The sequence below is a fragment of the Dermochelys coriacea genome, chromosome 7 (genome assembly GCF_009764565.3).
Source record: "Dermochelys coriacea isolate rDerCor1 chromosome 7, rDerCor1.pri.v4, whole genome shotgun sequence".
In the NCBI taxonomy this organism is placed as follows: Eukaryota; Metazoa; Chordata; order Testudines; family Dermochelyidae; genus Dermochelys; species Dermochelys coriacea.
The window spans coordinates 7,501,610-7,512,407 of NC_050074.1; the positions used below are offsets into that span (position 1 = coordinate 7,501,610).

Consider the following 10,798-nt stretch of genomic DNA (forward strand, 5'->3'; position numbering starts at 1 on the left):
TCTTTATTCCCCTGTGTATTCCTCCTGCTAAGCTAGGTGTACATTTTGTTTGACTTCACTTCTGAAGTTGAGGGCAAAAGGTTTTGAAAAGACAAAAGCAAAACAGATTTCCCAAGTCCCAAGGGCATCATCTTCATAAAAGGAAAACTTCAGCACTTTCCAGATCTGCAGGGCTGTACTGTGGAGTTTTGTACATGCAGTCCAATGCTGTTTACAATGCGAGCTATTTTCTTAGCATAAAACAGCTGCATCACAACACATGCACACAGACTATGCATGCTGCAACCGTCTCAAACAGGTGCAAAGTAACCTATGCGCGGTACTTGAATTTTAAAACTTCCAGCAATTCTTTGTTTTTTCAGTAATAGACTCACTACTGTAAAAATCTCTTTGTGTTACCCTTCGGATGTGATTTGTAGTAGATAGAGTAGCTAGTTATTTTGGGGGAAATGACTTTGACAGGAAATGGTGTGATTAAAATTGTTTAACTCTACAGAGGCATTTTATCTTGTTTTATTTCCTCCCCGCCCCACCACTCCCAATGCTTCTGGCATGTGACAAGGAGGGCGGATGCCTTCAGCAGGAGAGACTTATCAAAGGAAACAAAGCTGATTCACAGCCTGGTCCAAAAGCTTGTTCAAGCACAATGGAAAGGTTCCTATTGACTTCAGTGGGCTTTGAATCAGGCCCTTTATGAACTGCCTTGGGTTTTTGCTTTTTGTAAGCCCCATTTCACTTATTCAGGACCCACTTGTGCCTGGTGGGTACCTGAGATTGGACACCACTGGTTCAGATGGGATAAAATTATTTTGGCAATTTAATTGATCTTTAACTATTCATGGTAAATAGGCCCAAAGGCCTGTGATGGGATGTTAGATGAGGTGGGATCTGAGTTACTACAGAGAATTCTTTCCTGTGTGTCTGGTTGGTGAGTCTTGCCCACATGCTCAGAGTTTCAGCTGATCGCCATATTTGGGGTCGGGAAGGAGTTTTCCTCCAGGGCAGATGGGAAGAGGCCTTGGGGGTTTTTCACCTTCCTCTGTAGCATGGGACACGGGTCACTTGCTGGAGGATTCTCTGCATCTTCAAGTCTTTAAACCATGATTTGAGGACTTCAATAGCTCAGACATAGGTGAGAGGTTTATTGCAGGAGAGGGTGGGTGAGATTCTGTGGCCTGCATTGTGCAGGAGGTCAGACTGGATGATCATGGTGGTTCCTTCTGACCTTGATATCTATGAGTCTATGAGATTGCCAGTCTGTTGTCTGTAAACCCTAGCCCAGGGCTTAAATTCAGCCAAAGCTGTCTGGAGTGGTGTTCCCATAAACATTTTTAACCCCCCCCCCCCCCCGGAGTTTTTATAGCATGTTGGGTGGTGTGAGACTCATCCTGGGAAATACTCTAAGAATTTAAGCTCTGATCTAGCCAATATGTCTGGTCATGCCTAGGGAGCCAAAGGGCTTGGAAAAGGGGGCACCAAGTGCCAAAGAAAAGTACCAAGGGATAATATCCAAAGCATTATGAAGCCAGCTATTCGCTGCTTGGCTCATTGTGATACGTATATAAGGCCTGACTTACCAAGAGACTCATGGTGTCCTGAAGGTATTTTTGGAGACTGTGGTCCAAGATGCAATCCCATGCATGGAGCATGCCAAGCAGAAGACTGTAACTGCCATAGACGTGGTCTACGCTCTAAAGCACCAACGTCATACTCTGTGCAGATTTGGAGGCTAAACCTGTGTCAACACAAAGAAAACAATATCTACTCTGCTGTGTGGTAGGAATGCACAGGTAGATCACTGTGTCTTTAGTTACTGGGAGAGCTGGTTGGAAAAATTCTAACAAAACAGGGTTTTGTCAAAATTTGCTTATTTGTCAAAATACAAATGTTTTGCGGAGATGGTTCAATTTCAACCAACGTCCTCCTAAAACCAGGCAGGTTTCCTGACAGCTCACCTGGCTGCTTCTCGGCTGCTCAGCCTTCCAGGATCTCTGGCTCCAGGCTAGTCCCTTAGATGAACTGCCCCAGAGTGGGGACCCCAGGGCTTCTGAGGTCATGGCTCTGGGATACTGTGCCAGGAATACTGCTTTGGAGCTGGGGACTGCAGGACTCCCAGGGTTTGTGGCTACAGGGCCGTTTGCCAGGCAGACTGTCTGAGGCTGGGAACTGCAGGGCTTCCATTGTCCATAGCTCCAGGACAGGAAGGCTGACGGGGAGCTGGAAGCCTTGGGAGTGCTGGGTCCCATGCACAGAGGCTCCTGGCTCAGCCAGGACTTCCTGGCTCCCTTTCACCCACCTGGTGGAATTTCATTTTGAAACAACCAAAATAAAAGGCTTTGATTTTTTTCTTTTCAAAATGCGTTTGCTTTTTATTTCTGTTTCATGGCAAATTTAAAAAAAAAACTTTTTTTCATTCCAAATCGGAATGAAAACAAATTTTGAACCCTCCAAATCCTCCATGAAACACAATTGCTCCTCTCTGCCCAGCTCTGCTCACTGGTGACTGCAATTTTCCTACATTGGCCTGTAAGATCCTAAAGCTATTGAAGCCCATGGAATAACTCCACCACAGAAAAAGGAACTTTCTCTCCGGGAACATCCATCTTCTCACATTCCCCTGTCCTGTAAAAATCCCACTGAAAACACTCCCTTCTTCCCCCAGCACAAGAGATTTGGGTTTAATCTGTGTCGGCCCCATGCAGGATTGCCTCCTCTTGCTCTAATTAGTGCTGCAATTGTGGCTTTTCAGTGACTATCTGTGAGACACCCCAAGTACCTTGTCTGTGCATGGGAGGCACTTGAGAGAAAAATATTGTCATTGCTAGAGGTTGCACATATGATCACTTATCTCCTAGGGGCCAGGCTGTCAGAAGTGCTCAGTGCCCCCACAGCTCCCTCTGTCGTCAACACTTCCAGAGTTCTGGATTGCAGGCACAGAAAAATCCGGTCACTTTGTGTCTAAATGGGAGCAGATCTGTTTGGAAAACCTGATCCTAAAGACACAGCTGGGATGTTTGAGTCACCTAAGGGCTCGTCTACATACAGTTTTTGTTACTGCTTGTGCTGTATTGGTTTGAAACCAGAATACTTAAAGGAGTACAACCTTCTAGCATGGAAGTTCTTCTTCTAGCATGCAGTTATACTGGTATAAAGGTGTCTGATACTGGTGTGGCTAAGAACTTGTCTACACACACAAGGTGTACTGCTTTAACTGTACTGGTATAGCTAAATCGATACAGTTGTATCAATAAAAAGGTGCTTTGTACTGGTATAATTATTCCTGTATGGTAAGGGAAATACGCTTCATCTGTGTAAGGGCTTGTTTTACATACCAAGGTACTGCACAGCAAGCTAAAGTGTGAATCTACAGCACACCAGCTTCCTCCGCAGTAGTGTCCGGTGTGGACGTTGCTATCGAGCAGTGAAGTCTAGGGTGCGGCTGGAAATGCAGTATGTCAGGCTGCACTCCCGGACTTTTTCTGTGCTACCTCTGTGTCCACGCGGATGTTACCACATGGCAAGATGGTGCATTGTAGCTTCATATCTTGGCTTGCCATGTGGTAACTCACTGGGTAGATATGGCCTAAGGCACCTCTTATACCAGTGTAACAGCATCCGTAATAGGGGTTGTACCACTTTATTATTTCAGGAGAAAAACACATCCCGATCCAAATTAGCTAGCTGGGTAAAAAAACCTGAGTAGACCAGGCCAAAGTGGCTTAGAAGCATAAATCCCATTGACTTGGATTAATCATTTGTGCTCTTAAATTACTGAGGGGCTTTTTGAAGAGCTCAAGCCTTCATAGTCCCTCTCCATCCATTCAGTCAATTACTCCTGGGTGAATGAATTAGATAGTGTTTTCAAAGCTCTGGGAAGGTTTACTATGGTTTCCCTTTCTGCAACTTGTGTACAGAATCATCAGATTTGAGGATAAAATAAAATAGGGGGAAATCAACGTGACTGGCTCTTTAACTCATTTGTCAGCTAAGAAAAGGCAGGCAAATGTTTTTAGGAGAAATAACATTCGTCAGTCTTTAAATTCAGGCTTAGCATGTTCTGGTGCTATTCCGGGTGTTTTAGTGTTTGTAGAGCAAGGTTTCAGTATCATGTGGTGGTACAGATGGTACTTTCACCATTACAGCAGTTTTATATGTTGGATTATAAATTGTTTTGGTCTCCCATCACCATTAGTAAAAGGTGGAAGACTAGTAATCAAGCCATTTAAAAGGTGTAGGTTAGGTTGCATTTTGAACTTTCATAGTACAGTGGTGTGTGGAGATGAGAGAGAGAGAGAGAGAGAGAATCAGGTATACCCCCAACACAGGTCCCCTTGCCTTGACTAAAATTTGACTCCAGCATTCACCAAACCCAATTTTATAAACATTAAATGTAGACTGTTTTTGTATTGTCAAATAATTGCATAAAACTGCCAAAACAAAGCTTAGAGATGCAAAAAGGGGTATCACTAACACATATTTACTAAGAGCTGTAAGAGGTGGAAACTTTTTTAACACTTTGTGCAAAAAATATAATTTGGTTTCTAGTTCTAGGCATAGCCTTGCTATGTATGTTTATACCATTTCAACAAAATGATCCCTTTCATACCAAAACCATGCAAAACTAAGAATGGTGACAGGTTTCAGAGTAGCAGCCGTGTTAGTCTGTATACGCAAAAAGAAAAGGAGGACTTGTGGCACTTTAGAAACTAACAAATGTATTAGAGCATAAGCTTTCGTGAGCTACAGCTCACGTCATCGGATGCTGTAGCTGTAGCTCACGAAAGCTTATGCTCTAATAAATTTGTTAGTCTCTAAGGTGCCACAAGTACTCCTTTTCTTTTTAAGAATGTTGAGTGTTTTCAAAGGGAAATTTATTTTTGTCTTTAATAAATATCTGTCTTGTCGATAAGACTGTGAGGTTGTCAGGGGCTGTCTCTTGCTACAGTTTGTATGTCACCTAGCAAAAAAGGGGCTCCACTTCAGATGGGGCTTTATACACAGCTAAAATATAGATAAGAATAATAAACTAAAGTGAAGGCCAGAATGAAGGTGATATGTGGCCTATCCTCAGATTCTTGTTGTAATCAGAAAAAACCCACAAGTAACTGTCACTCTGCTACAATTAAATATGGTTTTATTATATGGTTCACTTATAATTTATTTGTTAACGTATAATATAATACTTATACCTTATGTAGCTAATAGTTGCTCTTTCAGTAAAAGCAGAAATGCTTACACATTCCAGTAGTTAAATGATGCAATGTCCAGGTGGATATTTAATGGACCATGACAAATCTGGAATGATATTGCAGACATCATAAATATCTTCACTTGAACAGATAGAACAGAACCTTTGTATGAAAAACTCTTACCAACTTTCTTCATGTGGTGACCATATTTTCATATAGGTTTCAGGTTTTTTAGGATTTCCCCACACATATTTACTTGTTTTATAATAATACAAAACCGGAATCCGTCACACCTCAAACAATGGAAGTTTTATAAAGAACACACTTATTTTCCTCTCTTTAAGGCTCTGATTGAACAAAATACAGTATTTAAAACTTTAAACATGTGAGTAATCCCAGTTTGTTCAGTGGAACCCATGGTACTGAAAGTCACACATGTGCCAAAGTGCTTTGCTGGATCAAAGTCCAAGTCAGTAAAATCAATCTGAAATATTTGACTTTCACACCTTTTCCCATTTGGCACTTCTCATCAAGGTTACATGTTAATTACTTTCCAAACCACTGAATAGCTTGCTGTACAGCGCATCTGCTTGTTATGCAGGGAAAGAGACATGGGGAATGGCTGTAACTTAGTTTTACCTCTTGAATAACGTTCTTGTCAACTGCTGGAAATGGCCCACCTTGATTATCTCTACAAAAGGTTCCACACTCCCCTCCCCGCTCTCCTGCTGGTAATAGCTCACCTTACCTGATCACTCTTGTTACAGTGTGTATGGAAACACAAATTGTTTCAAGTTCTCTGTGTATATAAATCTCCCCACTGTATTTTCCACTGAATGCATCCGATGAAGTGAGCTGTAGCTCATGAAAGCTTATGCTCAAATAAATGTGTTAGTCTCTAAAGTGCCAAAAGTCCTCCTTTTCTTTTTGCAGGTACAGACTAACACGGCTGCTACTCTGAAACTTGTATCTATAGACATTATGAGGTCTGATACTGCCTGGCTAATAATATTTTACATAGCAAATAAATGTATTCAGAATTAGTCACTCTATGCTTTCCGCATGCAAACAGATATTTGCTGTAGTAATGAAATCCCCTGGTTGGGTCATTAGCAGTGGGGATCAAACCCAGGAATTCTTGGTCTCAAAGCATGAGCATCTATTGCTTGAATGGAAAGACCCAAGTCTGATCAAAGGCGGTAACAGAGACACAAACCTTTGTATGTCTTGGCCACCAGAGGGAGACAGAACTGCGCTTTGAGATGAGGGTTGCCTACCACTCGCGCAACCCACTGTCACCTGTTTTTCCTCTCAGCGTGAAAACAACAGTAACAAAATATGTGCCTGTTCCTGTAAGGGGGCTCCAGGGTCTCGATTCAGAGAAGCACCTAAACATATGCTTCAGGCCCATTAAAGTCAATGAAGATTTATGCATGTGCTTAAATTTAGGCCTGTGCTTTGTTGAACAGGGGTAGTTTGCTGAACTGGAGCTTGTAGGAGTAGCAGGACTTCACTGACCAGCCTATCGGTCACACAACACCACTGTGAGTACTTTCTTCAGTAACAAGAACAAAATCACACAGAGCAAAGATAAATTACAGTGGCACACAGAACAGCTCTTCAAAAAGAAAAAGAGAACTTGTGGCACCTTAGAGATTATAATGTCCTGAATGCCAACCGCGTAAAGCCCTTGGCTTGGTATCCAGTGCTTTAGGCGATGGCATGTTCAAAAGCACTTGGTGTTGGTCTGATTTCTGCTACATTGATGTCAATGGCCATGGGCTCGGCCAGAGCTGAGCATATTTGGAAATCCCAAGTTTAAACAGCACAGTCCATTGTAGCAGAGTTAGCATGTGACAGAATGTGGTGGAAGGCATAAAGATCTGGCCAAGTCTCACTCACCGTAGTTACCCACATGGTCCCATTGTGGTCAGTGGGATTACTTGGGACAGTGAAAGGAGCATTGTAGGACCCTGATGTGGTGAATGAGGGTTTTCCCACTGCTTTCATGATTTGATTAATTAGGTATAAGGCAAACAAAGCACAACAAGTCACTTCCAAAATGGCTATTCAAAAGCAATGCTTTAATTCCGATCTCTTTCTCTCTCTCTCTCTCTCTCTCTCTCTCTGTATGAGTATTTATGGGCCATTTTTATAGAATGGTGTATTCATTTTGAAATGTTGAAATCAGTAGGATATTAATATTATTTTATTATTGATACATGTATACTACAAAACACAGCTACTGAGCATGTGTAGTGTAAATGCCATAATCTCTTAGACAGCTCTATTATACAATATCTTATTTTATAATTTTAGCTAAGTTTATTGGACTATTTTACTATATATTTGGCACTCCTTTTTCAAAGTGCAATAGTCTAAAACTTGACACCAATTTCATGGACTACAGTTGGTGGATACTTCTTCCTCTACATGCTCTTCGGTCTTTGTATAAAGCAAGAAATTATTTAAAACTGTAGAGATTATAAACTTCTACTGGTTTTCTATACTTGTCTGCTAGTGCAGTCAAAAAAGCTAACACAATGTTAGGAACCATTAGGAACAGGATAGATAACAAGATAGTAAATAGCATAGTGCCTCTATATAAATCCATGGTATGCTCATACCTTGAATACTGTGTGCAGTACTGGTATCCTCATCTCAAAAAGGATATATTAGAATTTGGAAAAGATGCAGAAAAGGGCAACAAAGATGATTGGGGTAGAGAATAGCTTCCATATGAGGAGAGATTAAAAAGACTGACTGTTCATCTTAAAAAAAGAGATGACTAAGCCGGGATATGAACAAGGTCCATAAAATCATGACTGGTGTGGAGAAAGTGAATAGGGGAGTGTTATTTACTCCTTCACATAACACAAGAACCAGGGGTCACACAATGAAATTAATAGGCAGAAGGTTTAAAATGAACGTAAGGAAGAACTTCTTCACACAACGCCCAGTCAACCTATGGAACTCGTTGCAAGGGGAAGTTATGAATGCTAAAAGTGTAACTGGGATCAAAAAATAGATAAGTTAATGGAGGATAGATCCCTCAATGGCTATTAACCAAGATGGTCAGGGACAAAACCCCATGCTCTGGATGTCCCTAAACCTCCATGCCAGAAGCTGAGACAAGACAACAGGGGATGGATCACTTGATAATTGCCCTGTGCTGTTCATTCCCACAGAAACATCAGGCACTGGCCATTGTCGGAAGACAGGATACTGGGTTAGATGGACCATTGGTCTGACATGATATGGCTGTTCTTATGTTGTTATGGTCTTATTTTTTTCTGTTATATCCTTAATGTGGGTTAATATAGTTTAGCTTTCAGCTATTCTTAACTGCTTTTCCCCCTTTGGTGTTTTGTGATCATTTACTTATACTTGTGTGTTTATTTCTGTATAGTGTCTGATGTCAAAGCACAGAAAAGTCTCTTGGCTTTATTTGATTTATTGGATACTTTTCTCTACCACAAATGAATGATGTAATCACAGCTGCATCGTTGAGCTATCCTGACTAGAAAATAACTGCTACAGCATTCACAGATCTCATACATTTGTATTTTGTCTTCAGAAAGAGACTATACTTAACTGAAACATCAACAAATACATGAAGCCTTGTGTAATATCTGAAACATGTATATTTATGACATCCTAAACACTACATTTAAAGAACACTTGAGTTGCAAATTCAAACACTCAAAAGTTAGGATATGCCAAAATTAAGGTTCACTATGCAACCTTAATTTGGCCCCCTTGCCTCTTGTGTGTATGCATTAGAATAAACTCTTTAATTACATGATTACATACTACTTTTCCATGGACACCTACCTTCTTGAGTGAATTAGTTATTCATTATTTACTTTTCTCCTCCTCATTCTGTGCATGAGCCTAGGCCTTATGTAGCGCCCACTATTCAAACTCTGTACTGAATACAAAATTGCTAATTTTGTATTCCGTGGCATTTATCCCTATGGCATCAGTGCTTCAGAAACATTAATGAATTTATCTTCTCAATACCCCTGTGAGAATAGATTGTCTATCTCCATTTACAATGCAGAACTGAAGCACGGAGAAATTAAGTCCAAAACTATCCCCTAATTTTAGGCCCAGTTTGAGACACCGAGGGGCTGATTTTTCAGAGTGCTTAGTATTTTTATAGTACTTAATATGTTCAAGCATAGCTCCACTCAACTTCAATTGCAACTACGAGTGCTCTGCACCTCTGCCAATCAGATCCCAAGTGTGTCCTGTTGGTCACCCAGAAAAAGAAGAACACACATTTAGTGATGAGCTCTGAAAAGGCTGGTTTAAGTCACTTGCCCAGAATCACATAAGAACTCTGGGGCAGATACAGGGATAGAATCCAATTCTCCATGGCAGCGTTCAACTGATTTAACCATGACTACTGTCCTTTCCTTTTCCTGCAGTCCCCCTGCCTTGTTCACCAGACACCTTCCAACTTCTGCAACAAATGAGGTTGGCAACAGCCTCCTTCACCACGCAACATTGATTCAAATCCGATCAGGTGCATCGTGTGCTCTGAATGAAGCAGGCCACCCCCATGGTTCCTCGTCCCTTTGCATTCGAGCCAGAAATGCTGTCTCATACTCTTCACAGCCGGGGCACCAGCAGGGGGAGCATGACCATACTGGTGAAACCACCTCCTTGCTCTTGGTTCCTGTTACTGGTGCCGCAGTGGCCCCTGGCTGATGGAAGGTGCTGTCAATGGGAAAGTCCTGTAGGGATAGTGCATGCACAGTCTGGTTGGTACGTATGAGCTGTGAAGAGATGAAGTATGCTCAGTGCAGATAGAATCTTTGGGGAATTTAGCCACCAAACAAGCCTCTACTGAGCAAGTGAAAACCAGGATTTTTTTTTTTTGAGACCTATAGTTGGCCATATTAGGGTTTGTTTTTTTTCCCACAGGAATGGCAAAAAGCACATCCTTGTCCCTATCTTCCCTGCCAAACTCCAAGTCTCTTCTCCAAAGCGTGGAAATGCTAAAGATCAGTAACATGGCGGTGAGATTATTTTTTTAAACTTGGACAAAATAATTTATCTTCCCCTAATGTTATACTAGGAAACAATTCAAACTTTCTCAGAAATTTCAGCCTGAGGCAGTCCAAATGTTAAAGTTTGACAAAATTTGAAGCAACTGAAAGCAGGATCTTATAATGGGAGTGTCGGGCAACATTAAGTAATAGACCGCACTGTGATATAATAAATGTCAGCTTGGTTTAACTTGGACAATATTAACTTTTCCTGCTTTTTCAGGAGGTTATCTTTTTTCCATTTGGACTGTGGAATTGCTTTCTTCTTTTATACTGTCACCACTATGGTTGAAATTGTTGTTTAAACACAGTTCAAATTATGTTGCCTAGCTCATGTATGGTGGGCTCACTTAAAAAGATTCCGCTGGTTCTAGTTGTCCATGACAGGCTTGGTCCAATGTCTCCTGAAGACAATGGAAAGACTCCTGTTGATTAAGGGCATTGGAAACAATCCAACCTATTCGGGGAGTAGCAACTCAATCAAATATTTCAGAACACTCGGATTTTTCTAAGCTGGCCCACAATATGAGAAACTCCAAACCTACCTATCTA

General features: G+C 41.3%; 1 pseudogene; it reads left to right on the forward strand.

The window, feature by feature from the left end:
- The first annotated feature begins 1,426 nt into the window (after window positions 1-1,426).
- Window positions 1,427-1,733, forward strand: LOC119859454 (annotated as a pseudogene).
- The last annotated feature ends 9,065 nt before the right edge of the window (window positions 1,734-10,798 follow it).